Source organism: Oncorhynchus gorbuscha, linkage group LG23 (assembly GCF_021184085.1).
Source record: "Oncorhynchus gorbuscha isolate QuinsamMale2020 ecotype Even-year linkage group LG23, OgorEven_v1.0, whole genome shotgun sequence".
Taxonomy (NCBI): domain Eukaryota; kingdom Metazoa; phylum Chordata; class Actinopteri; order Salmoniformes; family Salmonidae; genus Oncorhynchus; species Oncorhynchus gorbuscha.
This window is the reverse complement of record NC_060195.1, coordinates 16,081,135-16,102,618: the sequence shown is the minus strand read 5'-3', so window position 1 is coordinate 16,102,618 and position 21,484 is coordinate 16,081,135.

Genomic DNA, 21,484 nt, shown 5'->3' with positions numbered 1-21,484 from the left:
AACATAACATCGCCTGGCATAATGGTCTGGCTTAGTCTATGGATTCATAGCCAGACTCAACCAACTGTTACTCAGACAGTGAAATCACCTCCTGTCCGGATGCTGCTGCTGCTGCTGGTGTGTGTATATGTGTGTGTGTTAGTTTTACAAGACTGTATCTGTGAGTGCGTGCGTGCATGTGTGCGTGTGTGCATGTGTGTGTGTGTGTGTGTGTGTGTGTGTGTGTGTGTGTGTGTGCGTGCGTGCGTGCGTGCGTGCGTGCGTGCGTGTGTGGGCGACCTGCTTCCCCCAGCCATGAGCCTGGCTGTTTGATGTGGGGTCTTTGTTGGTTTAGGGACCCCCTCTGGAATGCAGTGAGGGTGAGAGGGTTGGAGAGATGAGAGGGGTGGTGGTAAATGGTTAAATGGGTCCCCTAACAGTCAATTGTTGATGGATCTGAAATTGCTGACTCAAAAGTAAAATTAAAACAGTCTTGTCTCAGTGAAGTTATTTGTTAGTACTCTTCACACAGTAAAATGTCTAAAGATTCCCATTGTCTTTTTATTCTGATTCTTTTGGCAGAGATTTTGGTGACAGGGAGGGAGAACTGGTTGAAGCCAGAAATTCAGCTGCAACATGCAGGGCGTGTCTTAAGAGTGTTCTGCTTAAACCATATGTTGAGAAATAGGGAGAGTGCTGTTCCCCGTTTGAAATCGATGCAGACTAAGAAGGACGCAGTACTATATAGCTGAGGCTGTAACATCTGCTACCGTTTTTAAACTGTAAATGGCTTTGACAGATTTTTGTCAAACTATTGCTGAGTTGTACAGTGATTATTCAGTGTGTGTGTGCGTGCGTGTGTGTCCGTGCGTGCGTGTGTGTGTGTGTGTTATCATGTACAGTAGTGGAGCCTCACATAAGCCTGTCCTCACAGAAATAGTTGAGTGTAGTCATGGTCACATAGTTAGCTGCTATTCCAGGGACTGACAGACAGGCAGGCAGGACAGACACACACTCCCAGAGAGAGAGACAGAACTAGAGAGAATCTTCTACAGCTCCTCTATGTCTCAGAACACTGATGAGTGAACGTCATGACGTAATACATGGGTTGTCTAGTCCTGAACTAATCATGTTTATCCACCTCCAGCTGAATCAGGTACCTTAGTATGGTGACACACAAACAGGCTACAGCACCTGATGTTCCCACAACTTCCTTGTTGACGAGGTTTCTGAGACGGTTCCTCTCAGATCAATTCTCGGAGAATCTAGACACATTTACAGGTGACAATCCTGTATCCTAACAATGCCGTTCTGTCGTGCCAACATGATTATCCCATGCTTCTATGTGTACCATTAGAAGCGACTGAACAATTTCAATGCTCAGGGACTTTTCTCTCTCTTGAAAGAACAGTAAACTGACGAGGTGTATGATAGGGTGGACCCTGTGGTAGACATTCCAATCCTCCCAGTCCTATGTCATCTTGGTCAGTCTTAGCCACAGTCACAGTGCTGTTGAAATTACTAAGTTACCAAACAAGCAAGTGTGGTTGATTAATCGGGTTCAGGAAATTCTTGTGTGTGTGTGTGTGAGTGTGTGTGTGTGTGTGTGTGTTTCAAGTTGGGTAGAAAATAGCGATTAAGAGCACAGGATACAATGCAATAATAATAACAACAATAATAATAATAATAATATAGATAATAATAGAACGTAGAATACAACCTTTAAGTAAGAATAAAACCACACAATATTTTTTTTCACCTTTATGAAAAGTGACTGGTAGCAGGAACTGGTTAGCTAGGGCAAGTCAGTTACAGGTAAACACAAACTCAACTACTGAAAAGTGACTGGTAGCAGGGAGGTAAACAGGGCTGAAAAGTGACTGGTAGCAGGAATAGATTGAAAAGTGACTGGTAGCAGGAATATACAGGTAAACAGGGCTGAAAAGTGACTGGTAGCAGGGATATACAGACTGGTAGCAGGTAAACAGGGCTGAAAAGTGACTGGTAGCAGGAATAGATACAGGTAAACAGGGCTGAAAAGTGACTGGTAGCAGGAATAGATACAGGTAAACAGGGCTGAAAAGTGACTGGTAGCAGGAATAGATACAGGTAAACAGGGCTGAAAAGTGACTGGTAGCAGGAATAGATACAGGTAAACAGGGCTGAAAAGTGACTGGTAGCAGGAATAGATACAGGTAAACAGGGCTGAAAAGTGACTGGTAGCAGGAATAGATACAGGTAAACAGGGCTGAAAAGTGACTGGTAGCAGGAATAGATAAACAGGGCTGAAAAGTGACAGGTAAACAGGGCTGGGCTAGCAAATAGTACAGGACTGGTAGCAGGATATACAGGTAAACAGGGCTGAAAAGTGACTGGTAGCAGGATATACAGGTAAACAGGGCTGAAAAGTGACTGGTAGCAGGATATACAGGTAAACAGGGCTGAAAAGTGACTGGTAGCAGGAATAGATACAGGTAAACAGGGCTGAAAAGTGACTGGTAGCAGGAATAGATACAGGTAAACAGGGCTGAAAAGTGACTGGTAGCAGGAATATATACAGTGCCTTCAGAAAGTATTCACAGCCTTGACACTGGTTTTTGTGACTGGTAGCAGGATTACAGGTAAACAGCCTGAAATCAGGTAAAATGTGATTGAATTGAGATTTTGCATTACTGATACAGGTAAACAGGGCTGAAAAGTGACACAGATACAGGTAAACCCCAAAGTAGAATGATTTTACACATGTTTACAAATTAATAAAAAATGTAAAGCTGAAATGTACTGAGTCATTAAGTATTCAAACCTTTTGTTATACAGGTAAACAGGGCTGAAAAGTGACCTTAAGGTAAACAGGGCTGAAAAGTTCAGGAGTAAGTCAGGGCTGAAAAGTGATAAGGTTGTATGGACTCACTCTGACTGGTAGCAATGAAAAGGAGTTTTAAAAGGGCTGAAAAGTGACTACCCCATCTCTGTACCCCACACATACAATTATATGTAAGGTCCCTCAGTCGAGCAGTGAATTTTAAGTTCAGATTCAACCAAAAAGACCAGGGAGGTTTTCCAATGCCTCGAAAAGAAGGCCATCTATTGGTAGATGGGTATAAAAAACAAACAGACATTGACTATCCCTTTGAGCTCATACACTCTATCATTACAAAGATACAGGCGCCCTTTCCTAACTTAGTTGACGGAGAGGAAGGAAACCGCTCAGGAATTTTGCTATGAGGCCAATGAAGATTAAAACAGTTACAGAGTTTAATGGCTGTGATAGGCAATAGCTGAGGATGAATCAACAACATTGTAGTTACTCCACAATACTAACATCAATTACAGAATGAAAAGAACAAAGTCTTTCGAGAATAAAAATGTTACAAAACATGCATCATGTTTGCAATAAGGCACTGAAGTAATACTGCAAAAGGTTTTTGTCCTGAGTACATATCATTATGTTTGGGGCAAATCCAACACAACACATCCCTGAGTACCACTCTTCATATTTTCAAGCATGGTGGTGGCTGCATCATGTTATGGGTATGCTTGTCATCGTCAAGTAATATGAAGTTGTTTTTATTTATAAAAATAAATGGAATAGAGCTACGCACAGGCAAAACCCTAGAGGAAAGCTTGGTTCAGTCTGCTTTCCAACAGACACTGGGAGACAAGTTCACCTTTCAGCAGGAAAATAACCTGAAACACAAGGCCAAATATACACTGGAGTTGATTACCAAGAAGACAGTGAATGATCCTGAGTGACCTAGCCACAGTTTTGACATAAAATTGACTTGAAAGTCTATGGCAAGACTTAAAAATGGTGGTGTGGCAATGATCAACAACCAACCTGACAGAGATGAAAGAATTTTGAAAAATGATGGGCAAATGTTGCACAATCCAGGTGTGGAAAGCTCTCAGAGACGTACCCAGAAAGACTCACAGCTGTAATCACTGCCAAAGGAGATTCTAACATGTATTGACTCAGGGGTGTGAATACTTATCTAATAAAGATATATTACACAGGAGGTTGGTGGAATCTTAATTGGGAGGGAAGGGCTCGTGGTAATGGCTGGAGAGGAATGGTATCAAATACAGTACAAAGTGCAAAGTTATGGGCGCAGCTAGAAAGTTGGCTGTCAGAAATATTACAATGTAAATTTAAATGTAATATGTCTGCATATTTCAAGACATGGCATAAGGGGTTGTAGTGAGATACTGAACTATTCTCTTCTCATCTTGAAAAACGTATACTAAAAACATGGAAATCTATCAAGTTTCAGGTAAGACCTAAGTGCCAACTGTGTAGAATTAACAATGTTTATTGTAACAAGGGCAGGCAAACAACAGGTCAAGGCAGGCAGGGGTTGATAATCCAGAGTAGGGGTACAAAAGTACAGGACGGCAGGTAGGCTCAGGGTCAGGCAGAGTGGTCAGGCAGGTAGGCTCAGGGTCAGGCAGAGTGGTCAGGCAGGTAGGCTCAGGGTCAGGCAGAGTGGTCAGGCAGGGGGGCTCGGAGCCAGGACAGGCAGGTGTCAAAACCAGGAGGGCGAGAAAAGAGAGACGAAAAAGCAGGAACTTAGACAAAACGCTGGTAAGCTTGAACAAACAAGATGAACTGGCACAGAGACAGAGAACACAGGTATAAATACCCAGGGGATAAGTGGAGAAGATGGGCAACTCCTAGAGTGGATGGAGACAAGGACAGGTGAAACAGATTAGGGCTTGACTCTAACACCCATGGGAATGGAGAGGGTTTGAGTGGGGATGCCCAGCTCGGACGCCAGGGTAACATCCATGAGACTCACATCGGCCCCCGAGTCGCTGAGTACCTGAAGAGACTTGGACTAGTTGCCCCACCGCAGGATGCCACGGAGAGGGGGGCGAGCAAGGGGAGACAAAAAATCTTTAAGGCCCACCAGAGTACTCACTCCAACGAATGAGCTGGGTCTCTTGAAGGGACATGTAGACACATAATGACCGGTAGTACAGACAACTCTGGATCTCAAGTCTGCATACCCTTTCGGCTGGACAGCCTAGCCCTGCCGAGCTGCAAAGGCTCGGGGAAAAATAACTAACTAACTAATTGGAATAATTTAAGGCCAAGTAGGAAACAATAATGCTTCCAAACAATAATGCTGCCAAACAATAATGCAGGCACTAGGGATGAGGGTGTGGCCAGGCACTAGGAATGGGGGTGTGGCCAGGCACTAGGAATGGGGGTGTGGACAGGCACAGGGATGAGGGTGTGGCCAGGCACTAGGAATGGGGGTGTGGCCAGGCACTAGGAATGGGGGTGTGGACAGGCACAGGGATGAGGGTGTGGCCAGGCACTAGGAATGGGGGTGTGGCCAGGCACCAGGAATGGGGGTGTGGACAGGCACTAGGGATGGGGGTGTGGCCAGGCACTAGGAATGGGGGTGTGGCCAGGCACTAGGAATGGGGGTGTGGACAGGCACTAGGGATGGGGGTGTGGACAGGCACTAAGGATATATATATCACTAGCCACTTTAAACAATGCTACCTTATATAATGTTACTTACCCTACATTATTCATCTCATATGCATATGTATATACTGTACTCTACATCATCGACTGCATCAAATCAAATCAAATCAAATCAAATTTATTTATATAGGCACTGGGGCTGATATCTCAAAGTGCTGTACAGAAACCCAGCCTAAAACCCCAAACAGCAAACAATGCAGGTGGCACGGTGGCTAGGAAAAACTCCCTAGAAAGGCCAAAACCTAGGAAGAAACCTGAGAGGAACCGGGCTATGTGGGGTGGCCATCCTCTTCTGGCTGTGCCGGGTAGAGATTATAACAGAACATGACCAAGATGTTCAAATGTTCATAAATGACCAGCATGGTCAAATTATAAGGCAGAACAGTTGAAACTGTAGAGCAGCAGCACAGTCAGGTGGACTGGGGAAGCAATGAGCCATCATGTCAAACGGTCCTAGGGCTCAGGTTTGAAATAGATAGATACTAATGGTCGAGAGAGAGAAGAAAGAGAGAAGGTAGAGCATATGTGGGGTGGCCAGTCCTCTTCCGGCTGTGCCGGGTGGAGATTATAACAGAACGTGGCCAAGATGTTCAAACTGCATCCTTATGTAACACATGTATCACTAGCCACTTTAACTATGCCACTTTGTTTAACACTCATCTCATATGTATATACTGACCACCATCTACTGTATGCTGCTCTGTACCATCACTCATTCATATATCCTTATGTACATGTTCCTTATCCCCTTACACTGTGTATAAGACAGTAGTTTTGGAATTGTTAGTTAGATTACTTGTTGGTTATCACTGCATTGTCGGAACTAGAAGATAAGCATTTCGCTACATCGCATTAACATCTGCTAACCATGTGTATGTGACAAATAAAATTTGATTTGATTTGATTTGATGGGGGTGTGGCCAGGCACTAGGAATGGGGGTGTGGCCAGGCACTAAGGATGGGGGTGTGGCCAGGCACTAGGAATTGGGGTGTGGCCAGGCACTAGGAATGGGGGTGTGGACAGGCACTAGGAATGGGGGTGTGGACAGGCACTAGGAATGGGGGTGTGGACAGGCACTAGGAATGGGGGTGTGGAAAGGCACTAGGGATGGGGGGTGGCCAGGCATAGGAATGGGGGTGTGGACAGGCACTAAGGATGGGGGGGTGTGGCCAGGCACTAGGGATGGGGGTGTGGCCAGGCACTAGGGATGGGGGTGTGGCCAGGCACTAGGAATGGGGTTGTGGACAGGCACTAAGGATGGGGGGTGTGGCCAGGCACTGGGGATGGGGGTGTGGCCAGGCACTAGGGACAGGCTGTGATACACTAGTGGTACATTTTCCTTAATTTTATTTTTTAAACATTCAAATCACATTATTTTGTGTAGATCGATGACAAAAAAATGACAATTAAATACATTTGAAATAGATAGATACTAATGGTAATATATACATGTAAACAGGAGTAATAGTGACCAGTAACAGGATAAATAGATACTAATGGTAATATATACATGTAAACAGGAGTAATAGTGACCAGTAACAGGATAAATAGATAGATACTAATGGTAATATATACATGTAAACAGGAGTAATAGTGACCAGTAACAGGATAAATAGATACTAATGGTAATATATACATGTAAACAGGAGTAATAGTAACCAGTAACAGGATAAATAGATACTAATGGTAATATATACATGTAAACAGGAGTAATAGTGACCAGTAACAGGATAAATAGATACTAATGGTAATATATACATGTAAACAGGAGTAATAGTGACCAGTAACAGGATAAATAGATAGATACTAATGGTAATATATACATGTAAACAGGAGTAATAGTGACCAGTAACAGGATAAATAGATAGATACTAATGGTAATATATACATGTTAACAGGAGTAATAGTGACCAGTAACAGGATAAATAGATAGATACTAATGGTAATATATACATGTAAACAGGAGTAATAGTGACCAGTAACAGGATAAATAGATAGATACTAATGGTAATATATACATGTAAACAGGAGTAATAGTGACCAGTAACAGGATAAATAGATACTAATGGTAATATATACATGTAAACAGGAGTAATAGTGACCAGTAACAGGATAAATAGATATATACTAATGGTAATAAATGATCAATGAACAGCTGCATAATGGAATAATACATCTAATCAATAATCATTTTAGCAGCAGCTTAGGTTGTGTCTGAGTAGGTAGAGACATGTGGATGGGCATAGAGTCAGTGTGAATAGTCTGTGGGAGATGGCGAACAGTAGACGATGGCCAGGGGATAGAAGCTGTTTAGGAGTATGTTTGTCTGAGCCTGGAGAACAGTCCATGTTTTGGGTGGCTTGAGTCTTTGGCCATTTTTATTAGTGTGTGAGTTGTTCAGGCATTGCTTGGAGTATGTGTGTCAAGGAGTTGTTGTGAAAGGTGCTTCCTGTCTCAGCAGCCGAGCAACAATGGGTCGTTTCCACAGCAATATGGAAGTACGTACACCGACACCTGGAAAAGTAATCATTCTCTTACTGGATTCGATCAACAGGAACACATTAAGACTTACCTGGATTCAGTGATTAGGGATATGTGTGTGTGTGCGTATGTGCGTGTGTGAGTGTGTGCGCGTGTGTGTGCATGTGCGATAGAGTGCCTGTGTATGTGTGCCCGTGTCTGTTTGTGTATGCATGTCTGGGTGTGTGTATGTGTATATGTCCATGTGCTTGTGTTGGCATGGCGTGCCCCAGCTGCTGTGGTCCTGAGGTAAGTGCCAGTCTCTCTGTGTCACTCAGAGTCTGATGGATGAGCTGGTGACAGTCAGAAGCTGTGAAAGTCACTGTGCTATACACAACCACTACCACTACAGTACACTCCATCTACACTGAGTATACAAAACATTAAGTATACTATATACACTACCACTATACTACAGTACACTATATATACTGCCACTACAGTATACCATATATACTACCACTATCGCTACAGTATACTGTATATACTATCACTACAGTATACTATATATACTACCACTATACTACATCATGCTATATATACTACCAATATCACTACAGTATATTATACATACTACCACTATCACTACAGTACAGTAGATAACCTACCATGACAACTACAGTATACTATATAAACTACCAACATCAATAAGGTACACTATATATAATACCCCTACAACAACAACGAACTATATATACTACCACAATCACTACATTACACTATATATATTACCAATATTACTACAGTATACTATATATACTACCTCTATCACTACAGTATACTATATATACTACCACTACCACTACGGTACACTATATATACTACCACTATCACTACAGTATACTATATACTACCACTACAATATATTTTATTTACTACCACTATCACAACAGTACACTATATATACTAATACTACAGTACACTATATATATACGACCAATACCACTACAGAATACTATATATACTACCACTACCACTACGGTACACTATATATACTACCACTATCACTACAGTATACTATATACTACCACTACAGTGTACTATATATACTACGACTACCACTACAGTATAATATATATACTACCACTATCACTTCAGTATACTATATATACCACCACCATCACTACAGTATACTATATATACTACCACTGTAAGGGTTTTCCTCCTCTTCGTCTGAAGAGGAGAGGCGAGAAGGATCGGAGGACCAATATGCGGCGTGGTAAGTGTCCATGGTATTTATTTAAACACATAAACTGAACACTCCATACAAAAACAATAAACGTAACGTGAATAACTGAAACCGAAAACAGTACCATGTGGTGTAAAACACAGACACGGAAACAACCACCCACAAACAAACAATGAAACCCAGGCTACCTAAGTATGATTCTCAATCAGAGACAACTAACGACACCTGCCTCTGATTGAGAACCATACTAGGCCGAACACAGAAAAACAACCTAGACACACAAAACATAGAATGCCCACCCTGCTCACGTCCTGACCAACACTAAAACAAGGAAAACACAAAAGAACTATGGTCAGAACGTGACAGTAGGTAGCTCAGGACTGAGAGGTAGCTCAGGACTGAGAGGTAGCTCAGGCTGGTTGACGGCTCTGGCAGATCCTGGCTGAATGGCGGCTCTGGCAGATCCTGGCTGAATGGCGGCTCTGGCAGATCCTGGCTGACTGGCGGCTCTGGCAGATCCTGGCTGACTGGCGGCTATGGTGGCTCCTTGCTGACTGGCGGCTCCGGCGGCTCCTTGCAGACTGGCGGCTCTGGCGGCTCCTTGCTGACTGGCGGCTCTGGCGGCTCCTTGCTGACTGGCGGCTCTGGCGGCTCCTTGCAGACTGGCGGCTCTGGCGGCTCCTGACTGGCAGGCGGCTCTGGCAACTCCTGACTGGCGGGCGGATCTGGCAGCTCCTGACTGACAGGCGGCTCAGATGGCGCTGGGCAGACGGGCGGCTCAGATGGAGCTGGGCAGACGGGCGGCTCAGATGGCGCTAACACTAAAGTACACTATATATACTACTACTATCACTACAGTACACTATATATACCGAACACTATCACGACAGTATACAATACATAAAACCACTACAGAAAACTGTATGTACTACCACTATCACTACAGTACAATATATATACTACCACTACCACTACGGTATACAATATAAAGTACCACTACCACTACAGTATACTATACATACTACCACTACCACTACAGCATACTATAAATACTACCACTATCACGACAGTGTGCTCTATATACTACCATTACAGTATACTATATAAAGTACCACTACCACTACAGTAAACTATATAAACTACCACTATCACTACAGTACACTATATATACTACCAATATCACCAATTACAAATCAAATAAAATTGTATTTGTCACATGCTTCGCAAAAAAACAGGTGTAGACTAACAGTGAAATGCTTACTTAGGGGTCCTTTTCCAATGCAGAGTTAAAGATAAAGATCTATATTTTTTAAAGTATAAATAGTGACACGGGGAATAAATACACAGTGAATAAGGAATAACAAATAACAAGTAAAACTAACATGGCTATATACAGGGAGGTACCAGTACCGAGTCGATGTGCAGGAGTATGAGGTATTTGAGGTACAGTTGAAGTCGAAATTTAACATACACCTTCGCCAAATACATATAAACTCAGTTTTTCACAATTCCTGACATTTAATCCTAGTAAAACTTCCCTATTTTAGGTCAGTTAGGATCACCACTTTATTTTAAGAATGTGAAATGTCAGAATAATAGTAGAGAGAATGATTTATTTCAGCTTTTATTTCTTTCATCACATTCCCAGTGGGTCAGAAGTTTACATACACTCAATTCGTATTTGGTAGCGTTGCCTTTAAATTGTTTAACTTGTTTAACTCAAACGTTTCAGGTACCCTTCCACAAGCTTCCCACAATAAGTTGGGTGAATTTTGGTCCATTCCTCCTGACAGAGCTGGTGTAACTGAATCAGGTTCGTAGGCCTCCTTGCTCACACATGCTTTTTCAGTTCTGCCGACAAATTTTATATGGGATTGAGGTCAGGGCTTTGCAATGGCCACTCCAATAACTTGACTTTGCTGTCCTTAAGCCATTTTGCCACAACTTTGGAAGTATGCTTGGGGTTATTGTCCATTTGGAAGACCCATTTCCGACAAAGCTTTAATTCCCTGACTGATGTCTTGAGATGTTGCTTCAATATGTCCGCAAAATGTTCCTTTCTCATGATGTCATCTACTTTGTGAAGTGCACCAGGCCCTCCTGCAGCAAAGCATCCCCACAACATGATGCTGCCACCCCCGTGCTTCATGGTTGGGATGGTGTTCTTCGGCTTGCAAGCATCCCCCCTTTTCCTCCAAACATAAGGATGGTCATTATGGCCAAACAGTTCTATTTTTGTTTCATCAGGCCAGAGGACATTTCTCCAAATAGTGTGATCTTTGTCCCCATGTGCAGTTGCTAACTGTAGTCTGGCTTTTTTATGGCGGTTTTGGAGCAGTGGCTTCTTCCTTGCTGAGTGGCCTTTCAGGTTAAGTCGATATAGGACTCGTTTTACTGTGGATATAGATACTTTGTACCTGTTTCCTCCAGCATCTTCACAAGGTCCTTTGCTGTTGTTCTGGGATTGATTTGCACTTTTCGCACCAAAGTATGTTCATCTCTAGGAGACAGAACGCGTCTCTTTCCTGAGCGGTATGATGGCTGCGTGGTCCCATGGTGTTTATACTTGCAAACTATTGTTTGTACAAATGAACGTGGTACCTTCAGGCGTTTGGAAATTACTCCCAAGGATGAATAATACTTGTGGAGGTCCAATTGTTTTCCTGAAGTCTTGACTGATTTATTTTGATTGTCCTATGATATTAAGCAAAGAGGCACTGAGTTTGAAGGTACGCCTTGAAATACATCCACAGGTGCACCTCCAATTGACTCAAATGATGTCAATTAGCCTATCAGAAGCTTCTAAAGCCATGACGTCATTTTCTGGAATTTTCCAAGTTGTTTAAAGGCAGTCAACTTAGTGTATGTAAACTTCTGACCCACTGGAATTGTGATACATTGAATTATAAGTGAAATAATCTTTCTGTAAACAATTGTTGGAAAAATGACTTGTGTCATGCACAAAGTAGATGTCCTAACCGACTTGCCAAAACTATAGTTTGTTAAGAAGACATTTGTGGAGTGGTTGAAAAAAAAGTTTTAATTACTCCAAACCAAGTGTACAGTTGTCACACGTCTAGGAGTGCTGGGTGCAGAGTTTATTTCGGTAAACGGGTAAGTGGTCAATGATAACACAACAGGCGCACAAAATATGACCGACCCAAAACAGGACACCAAAAAGGTCAGAGAACATACTAAACGCAACCATCCACAGACAAACAGAAAACAAGCCCACACAAAAGCAGGCGGGCCTAACCGGCTTAAATGGCCCTAAAAGAAATCTCAAACAAGGAACAGATGAAATAAATAAAGACATAACAAACAGAAAAGGAAAAAGGGATCGGTGGCAGCTAGTAGACCGGTGACGACGACCGCCGAGCGCCACCCGAACAGGCAGGGATTGTAGTGTTCCCCTGAGATGGGGGAAGGTCGGTGAAAAAATCCACCGAGAGATGGGACCACAGCCGTTGTGGAACGGGGAGGGGGTGTAACTTCCCTCTAGGCAGGTGTCTAGGAGCATTACTCTGAACGCACACCGAACAGGAGGAGACATAAAACCTCACGTCCTTAGCTAAAGTGGGCCACCAGTACTTCCCCCTAAGACCCCCCACTCTCCTCTCAATCCCCGGATGACACGAAGAGGGTAGCGTATGGGCCCACCAAATCAATTGATCACGAACACCAAGCACTATGTACTGACGACCTGCTGGACACTGAGGAGGCGCAGGTTCCAACCGTAACGCCCGCTCGATGTCCGCATCCACCTCCCATACCACCGGTGCTACCAGACATGAAGCTGGAAGGATGGGAGTAGGATCGAAGGACCGCTCCTCGGTGTTATAGTGACGGGACACCGCGTCGGCCTTAGTATTAAGGAAACCTGGCCTATAGGAGATGGTAAACTGAAATCTGGTGAAAAATATGGCCCACCTTGCCTGACTCAGATTCAGTCTCCTCGCTGCCCGGATATACTCCAGATTACGGTGGTCAGTCCAGATGAGGAAACGATGCTTGGCCCCCTCAAGCCAATGTCTCCACATCTTCAGAGCCTTGACCACTGCTAACAATTCCCGGTCCCCCACGTCATAGTTTCGCTCGAGCGCTGTGATAGCACGGCTCCAACCCCAGCCTCAGACGCGTCCACCTCCACTATGAACGCCAAAGAGGGGTCCGGATGAGCCAGCATGGGAGTGTTGGTGAACAGCTCCTTCAGAAGACTAAAGGCTCTGTCCGCTTCCGCTGACCACCGCAAACGCGCCGGCCCCCCCTTCAGCAGTGAGGTAATGGGAGCAGCCACCTGGCCAAAACCCTGGATAAACCTCTGGTAGTAATTGGCAAACCCTAAAAACCGCTGCACCTCCTTTACTGTGGTTGGAGTCGGCCAATTACGCAAGGCTGAAACGCGGTCACACTCCATCACCACCCCAGAGGTGGAAATGTGATAACCCAGGAAGGAAACGGCTTGTTTGGAGAACACACATTTCTCAGCCTTGACGTACAGGTCATGCTCCAGCAGATGCTCCAAGTACTTTGCGCACCAGAGACACATGCGCGGCACGTGTGGCGAAATAGATCAGGATATCATCGATATACACCACCACACCCTGCCCATGCAGGTCCCTGAGAATCTCTTCTACAAAAGTTTGAAAGACGGCTGGAGCATTCTTCAACCCATACGGCATGACGAGGTACTCATAATGGCTAGACGTGGTACGCACCAAATTGTATGCGCTTCTGAGGCCCAGTTTTGTGAAAAAACGCGCTCCGTGAAATGATTCTACCGCCGTAGCGATTATAGGTAGCGGGTAACTAAAACCTACTGTGACCCCACCACTCTATAATCAATGCACGGACGCAGACCTTCCTCCTTTTTCTTCACAAAAAAGAAACTCGAGGAGACAGGTGATGTGGAGGGCCGAATGTACCCCTGTCCCAGAGATCCAGTGATATTTGTCTCCATGGCCACTGTGTCCTCCCGTGACAACGGGTACATGTGACTCCTGGGAAATGCGGCGTTTACCTTGAGGTTTATCGCGCAATCCCCTCGTCGATGGGGTGGTAATTGGGTCAAATAAGCCAAATCGGCATATTCTGAGGGAATGCGCACAGTGGAAACCTGGTCTGGACTCTCCACCGTTGTGGCACCGATGGAAACTCCTCTACACCTACCTGAACACTCCTCTGACCACCCCTGGAAAGCCCCCTGTTTCCACAAAATCATAGGATTGTGATTAGACAGCCAGGGAATCCCCAGCACCACTGGAAACGCAGGTGAATCAATAAGGAAGAGACTAATCTGCTCCCCATGATCCCCTTGCGTTACCATGCCCAGTGAAACCGTGGCCTCCCTGACCAGCCCTGACCCTAACGGTCGGCCATCTAGGGAGTGCACAGGGAAGGGTTGATCGATTGGCACCAGCGGAATCCCCAGCTTACGGACGAGTCCGCGATCCATAAAGTTCCCAGCTGCGCTTGAATCGACTAGCGCCTTATGCTGGAGAGAGGGAGAAAAAGAGATTAGTAAAAACATGTGACCAACAGGGAGCTCTGGGTGAGTCTGTTGCTGACTCACCTGGGGTGACCGAGTAGTGCTCTGCCTGCCCTCTCGACTCCCAGACAAGATCCTCCAGCACCGATCGGCATTGTGTCCTCTCCGACCACAACTGGTGCAGTAGGAGCCTCCTCCTCCGGTTCCCCTCGATGCGGCCCCCCTAACTCCATAGGGATTGGAGCGGGAAGGCCGGGAGGTGGAACTAACAAGACCCTTTCTGGACGCCCGCAGGCAGCTAGCAGGTTGTCCAGTCGGATCGATATGTCAATCAGCTCGTCGAGGAAGAGGGTGGCGTCCCAACAAGCTAGCTCCCTGCGAACGTCCTCCCGGAGGCTACACCATTAGTGGTCCATCAGGGCCCTGTCGTTCCACCCCGCTCCAGCGGCCGAGGTCCGAAACTCGAAGTCCTGCGCGCTCCTCGTCTCCTGTCTCAGGTGAAACAGACGTTCACCCGTCGCTCGGCCCTCTGGTGGGTGGTCGAACACAGCCCGGAACTGGCGGGTGAACTCTGGGTAGTGGCCCCTTGTAGAGTCTGGGCCATTCCACACTGCGTTGGCCCACTCCAGGGCTCGACCTGTCAGACAGGAGCCGAGGACGCTCACGCTCTCCTCCCCAGAGGGAGTCAGGCGAACGGTTAGCCAGGTTCAGATCTAACTGGAGCAAGAACCCCTTGCACCCAGCCGCCGCTCCATCGTACTCCCTTGGGGATGTGAGACGAAGAGCGCTGGATCTGGACACCGCCGTAGGAGTAGGTTGAGGAGGAGGAGCTGGAGGCGGGGTAGGGAGGCCACTCCTCTCCCATCGGTCCATTCTCTCCATCATCTGATCCATCGCTGACCCGATTCGGTGAAGGATGGCCATGTGATGGAGGACACGCTCCTCCATAGATGGGAGAGGGGGTGCAGCTGCTCCTGCTGACTCAATGAATGGTGAAGACTTCTGTCACACAGCTAGGAGTGATGGGTGCAGAGTCAAGGCACAGAGAGCAGAGGATTCATAGAAAACCAACTTTATTTCGGTAAACAGGTAAGTGGTTAACGCCAACACAACAGGCACACAAAATATGACCGACCCAAAACAGGACACCAAAACGGTCAGAGAACATACTAAATGCAACCATCCACAGACAAACAGAAAACATGCCCGCACAAAAGCAGGCGGGCCTAAACGGCTTAAATAGCCCTAAAAGAAATCTCAAACAAGGAACAGGTGAAATCAGTACAGACATAACCAACAGAAAAGGAAAAAGGGATCGGTGGCAGCTCGGAACAGGCAGGGGAGCCACCTTCGGTGGAAGTCATGACAACAGTACGTAAACTTCAACTCTAGCTATGTACTGTACATATGCAGTAAGTAGGGGTAAAGCGACTAGGGAACAGGATAGATAATAGACTGTAGCAGCAGCATATGTGATGGGTTTGAGAAGTGTGTGTTTGTGTTTGTTTGTGTGTGTTTTGTGTGTGTGTTATGTGTGTGGGCATATGTAGTGTGTGTGTGTGTGTGTATGTGTGTGTTGGGGTGTCAGTGTATGTGTGAGTGTGTGGGTAGAGTCTAGTGTGTGTGCATAGAGTCAAAAACGTTTATGCCCAATGCAATGAGCTGTATAGGGCCATAAGCAAACAAGAAAATGCTCAACCAGAGGCAGTGCTCCTCTTGACCAGGGATTTGAATGCAGGAAACAGTACTCAATTTCCACCAGCATGTCACCTGTGCAACTAGAGGCGGAAAAAAACTCTAGGTCTCCTTTACTCCACACACAGAGAGGCATACAAAGCTCTCACTTGCCCTCTATTTGGCTTAATCTGACCACAACTCTATCGTCCTGATTCCTGCTTACAAGCAAAAACAGGAAGTACCAGTGACGTACTCAATACAGAAGTGGTTCAATGAAGCGGATGCTGAACTCCAGGACTGTTTTAGAAGCACAGACTTAAATACATTCCTGCATTCATCCATTGGCATTGAGGAGTTTACCACATTAATCATTGGCTTCTTTAGTAAGTGCATGGATGACGTCATCCCCACAGTGACCACACATTCATATCCCAACCAGAAGCCATGGATTACAGGCAACATCTGCACTGAGCTAAATGCTAGAGCTGCCGCTTTCAAGGAGCAGGACAGTAATCCGGACGCTTATAAGAAATCCCATTGCACTCTCCAACGAATCAAAGCATTTATACAGGACCAAGATCAAATCCTACTACACTGGCTCTGATGCTCGTCAAATGTGGCAGGGCCTGCAAACTATCACTGATTACAAAGGGAATCCCAGCCAGGAGCTGCCTACCAGACGAGCTAAATGCCTTCCATGTTCCTTCGACGCAATCATGAGAGCACCAGCTGTTCTGGATGACTGTGTGATCATGCTCTCCGTAGTCGATGTGAGTAAGACCTTCAAACAGGTTAACATTCACAAGGATGCAGGGCCATGGAGTACCAATATGCGTACTCAGAGCATGCACTGACCAGCTCGCAAGTGACTTTACTGACATTTTCAACCTCTCCCTGACCCAGTTTGTAATACATACAGAGCCTTGCAAAAGTATTCATCCCCCTTGCCGTTTTTTTGTATTTTGTTGCATTACCATCTGTAATTTAAATGGGTTTTTATTTGGATTTCATGTAATAGACATACACAAAATAGTACAAATTGGTGAAGTGAAATTGAAAAAAAAAATTACTTGATTCAAATAATTATAAAAAATAAAAAACTGAAAAGTGGTGTGTTCATATGTATTCACCCCTTTGCTATGAAGCCCCTAAATAAGATCTGGTGCAACCAATTAACTTCAGAAGTCACATAATTAGTTAAATAAAGTCCACCTGTGTGCAATCTAAGTGTCACATGATCTGTCACATGATCTCAGTATATATACACCTGTTCTGAAAGGCCCCAGAGACTGCAACACCACTAAGCAAGGGGCACCACCAAGCAAGCGGTACCATGATGACCAAGGAGCTCTCCAAACAGGTATGGGACAAAGTTGTGGAGAAGTACAGATCAGGGTTGAGTTATAAAAAATATCAGAAAAAGTTCAACATCCCACAGAGCACCATTAAATCCATTATTAAAAAATGGAAGGAATATGGCACCGCAACAAACCTGTCAAGAGTGGGCCGACCACCAAAACTCACGGACCAGGCAAGAAGGGCATTAATCAGAGAGACAACAAAGAGACAGAAGATAACCCTGAATGAGCTGCAAAGCTTCACAGCGAAAATTGGAGTATCTGTCCATAGGACCACTTTAAGCCGTACACTCCACAGAGCTGGGCTTTACAGAATAGTGGCCAGAAAAAAGCCATTTCTTAAAGAAACAAATAAGCAAACACGTTTGGTGTTCGCCAAAAGGCATGTGGGAGACTCCCCAAACACATGGAAGAAGGTACTCTGGTCAGATGAGACTAAAATGTCTATTTTTGACCATCAAGGAAAATGCCTGGCGCAAACCCAATCCTTCTCATCACCCCGAGAATACCATCCCCACAGTGAAGCATGGTGGTGGCAGCATCATGCTGTGGGGATGTTTTTCATCGGCAGGGACTGGGAGACTGGTCAGAATTGTAGGAATGACTGATAAAGCAACACTCGTGTGGTTTAAGGGAAAACATTAAAACGACTTGGAATAGCCTAGTCAAAGCCCAGACCTCAATCCAATTGAGAATCTGTGGTATGACTTAAAGATTGGTGTAAACCAGTGGAACCCATCCAACTTGAAGGAGCTGAAGCAGTTTTACCTTGAAGAATGGGGAAAAATCCCAGTGTCTAGATGTGCCAAGCTTATATGGAGACATACCCCAAGAGACTTGCAACTGTAATTGCTGCAAAAGGTGACCCCTTTTTATTAGCACTGACTTTCTTGCTCCAGCTCTATGCCCACTAACCAGATTCTACCCACACTCACACACTCACATACTACATTCCCAGACACACACACACACACACACACACACACACACACACACACACACACACACACACACACACACACACACACACACACACACACACACACACACACACACACACACACACACACACACACACACACACACACACACACACACACACACACTGTTTCAGTGTGTGAGTAGAGTCCAATGTGTAAAGTTAGTCCAGTGTGTGGGTAGTGTAGGTAGTGTCCAGTGTGTGGGTAGAGTCCAGTGTGTGGGTAGAGTCCAGTGTGTGTAGACCAGTGTGTGGGTCGTGTGTGTAGAGTCCAGTGTGTGGGTAGAGTCCAGTGTGTAGGTAGTGTGGGTAGAGTCCAGTGTGCGGGTAGTGTGGGTAGAGTCCAGTGTGTAGGTAGTGTGGGTAGAGTCCAGTGTGTAGGTAGTGTGGGTAGAATCTAGTGTATAGGTAGTGTGGGTAGAGTCCAGTGTGTGGGTAATGTGGGTAGAGTCCAGTGTGTGGATAGTGTGGGTAGTGTCCAGTGTGTGGGTAGAGTGCAGTGTGTTTTCATAACTCAGCTCAACAAAGTCAGTGCAAAAAGGATAAATGCAGGTAGTTCAGGTAGCCATTTGATTAGTTATTTTGCAGTCTTGTTTAGCAGTATAATGACTTGGGGGTAGAAGCTGTTTAGGGTCCTGTTTGTCCCAGACGGGAGATGCAGAGAGGGGGAGTGAAAAAAGAAGTGAGTGGGTATAGTGAGAGACAAACAAAAAAGATGGAGAGTGGGTCAGGGTGAGTAAAAGAGGGTAAAATTGTGTGAGAAAAAAGATGAGAGCGAGAAGACCGGATAGAGTGATAGAAGATGAGCGAGAAGGCCGGATAGAGTGATAGAAGATGAGAGAGAAGACCGGATAGAGTGATAGAAGATGAGAGAGAAGACCGGAAAGAGTGATAGAAGATGAGAGAGAAGGCCGGAATGAGTGATAGAAGATGAGAGAGAAGGCCGGATAGAGTGATAGAAGATGAGAGAGAAGACCGGATAGAGTGATAGAAGATGAGAGAGGTACGGATAGAGTAATAGAAGATGAGAGAGAAGACCGGATAGAGTGATAGAAGATGAGAGAGAAGACCGGAAAGAGTGATAGAAGATGAGAGAGAAGGCCGGAAAGAATGATAGAAGATGAGAGAGAAGGCCGGAAAGAGTGATAGAAGATGAGAGAGAAGACCGGATAGAGTGATAGAAGATGAGAGAGGTACGGATAGAGTAATAGAAGATGAGAGAGAAGGCCGGAAAGAGTGATAGAAGATGAGCGAGAAGACCGGATAGAGTGATAGAAGATGAGTGAGGTACGGATAGAGTGATAGAAGATGAGAGAGAAGGCCGGATAGAGTGATAGAAGATGAGAGAGAAGGCCGGATAGAGTGATAGAAGATTAGAGAAAAGAACGGATAGAGTGATAGAAGATGAGAGAGAAGACCGGATAGAGTGATAGAAGATTAGAGAAAAGACCGGATAGAGTGATAGAAGATGAGTGAGGTACGGATAGAGTGATAGAAGATGAGAGAGAAGACCGGATAGAGTGATAGAAGATGAGAGAGAAGGCCGGATAGAGTAATAGAAGATGAGAGAGAAGACCGGATAGAGTGATAGAAGATGAGAGAGAAGACCGGAAAGAGTAATAGAAGATGAGAGAGATGGCCGGATAGAGTGATAGAAGATGAGAGAGAAGACCGGAAAGAGTGATAGAAGATGAGAGAGAAGGCCGGATAGAGTGATAGAAGATGAGAGAGAAGGTCGGATAGAGTGATATAAGATGAGAGAGAAGGCCGGATAGAGTGATAGGAAGATGAGAGAGAAGACCGGATAGAGTAATAGAAGATGAGAGAGAAGGCCGGATAGAGTGATAGGAAGATGAGAGAGAAGACCGGATAGAGTGATAGAAGATGAGAGAGGTACGGATAGAGCAATAGAAGATGAGAGAGAAGACCCGGATAGAGCAATAGAAGATGAGAGAGAAGACCGGATAGAGTGATAGAAGATGAGAGAGGTACGGATAGTGATAGAAGATGAGAGAGAAGACCGGATAGAGTGATAGAAGATGAGAGAGGTACGGATAGAGTGATAGAAGATGAGAGAGGTACGAATAGAGTGATAGAAGATGAGAGAGAAGACCGGATAGAGTGATAGAAGATGAGAGAGGTACGGATAGAGTGATAGAAGATGAGAGAGAAGACCGGATAGAGTGATAGAAGATGAGAGAGGACGGAAAGAGTGATAGAAGATGGGAGAGAAGGACGGATAGAGTGATAGAAGATGCGAGAGAAGGCCGGATAGAGTGATAGAAGATGAGAGAGAAGACCGGATAGAGTGATAGAAGATGTGAGAGAAGGCCGAAAGAGTGATAGAAGATGAGAGAGAAGGCCGGATAGAGTGATAGAAGATGGGAGAGAAGGACGGATAGAGTGATAGAAGATGCGAGAGAAGGCCGGATAGAGTGATAGAAGATGAGAGAGAAGGCCGGATAGAGTGATAGAAGATGAGAGAGAAGGCCGGAAAGAGTGATAGAAGATGAGAGAGAAGGCCGGAAAGAGTGATAGAAGATGGGAGAGAAGGCCGGATAGAGTGATAGAAGACGAGAGAGAAGGAAGGATAGAGTGATAGAAGATGAGAGAGAAGGCCGGATAGATTGATAGAAGATGAGAGAGAAGAAAGGATAGAGTGATAGAAGATGAGAGAGAAGAAAGGATAGAGTGATAGAAGATGAGAGAGAAGGCCGGATAGAGTAATAGAAGATGAGAGAGAAGACCGGAAAGAGTGATAGAAGATGAGAGAGAAGGCCGGATAGAGTAATAGAA